We start from the raw sequence: 1,020 nt of genomic DNA, 5'->3' as shown, positions 1-1,020 counted from the left end.
TAAGGTAAAGCTATACTCCCCGTAAGTTGACCCACTTTTCTTTTTTGCGCACGCAGTGTATATGATGTACCTATTTAATATGTTGTGACGATATAGTTCACTACGTATACACCGTGGTGTTTCACGATGTGAAACTGTAGAACTACAGTGAACTATATTGTCACAATACTATATTTTCACCATACTCTGCGTACGCAAAAAAAAAAAAGTGGGTCAACTCACAGGAAATAGGTTATAGAACTAAAATTAATATTGTTCTCCTTTGTATCATATTTTCTAGTACCTTCCTATAATAAATACCGGGACTCGCATTTGCTCACTTATGTATACTAACCGGCCAAAATATTAATTTTTTTTTACAGTTATTCTACTCAAACAGTTTTAAATTTATTTTTTAGAAATATATAAAAAGTAGGTACAATAAAGAAGTTTAAATGTTTTCAAAAACTAAAAAAGTCTGAAAGTATTTGATTTTTTTAAAGATGAAATTCTTGTACGTTTTATATAAAAACTAAACGATAATATAGAAAAAATTATGTTGATAGTTTTTGTCACGCTTTTTTAAGTGCTTATTTCAGTGCTTATAATAAAGTATTAAAGTGAATTTTCCAGCGCTTATTTTGATGATTATAAATGCAATAAACCCTGAACCCTGCTCATTAGTTAACTAATTATTACTTATTAGAGTGAGATGAAGTTCAATGCGGGTATTGATGAAAAAACTAAAAAGCCACTTTTGTACGCAAAACAATATATAACTTTATAGTTATACAGTTTACACTATCATTCCTTTGGTAGGTAACAGGTAAATTATTTATATATAAAAAATTTAAAACAATTCATACATAGGTATAATGATATGTGAAATGATAGTAAAATGATTATATAATGAAATATATATAATTTATACATAAAAACAATACATAACTTGCATGCCCTTTGGTGACAGCTAAGTTATTTAAATATAAAAATGTCATGTACTTCATAAAATATTGTAGCTAGAAAAAATCACAAATCGAT

This window comes from Acyrthosiphon pisum, unplaced genomic scaffold (genome assembly GCF_005508785.2).
Source record: "Acyrthosiphon pisum isolate AL4f unplaced genomic scaffold, pea_aphid_22Mar2018_4r6ur Scaffold_528;HRSCAF=975, whole genome shotgun sequence".
In the NCBI taxonomy this organism is placed as follows: domain Eukaryota; kingdom Metazoa; phylum Arthropoda; class Insecta; order Hemiptera; family Aphididae; genus Acyrthosiphon; species Acyrthosiphon pisum.
This window is presented reverse-complemented; position numbering follows the sequence as displayed.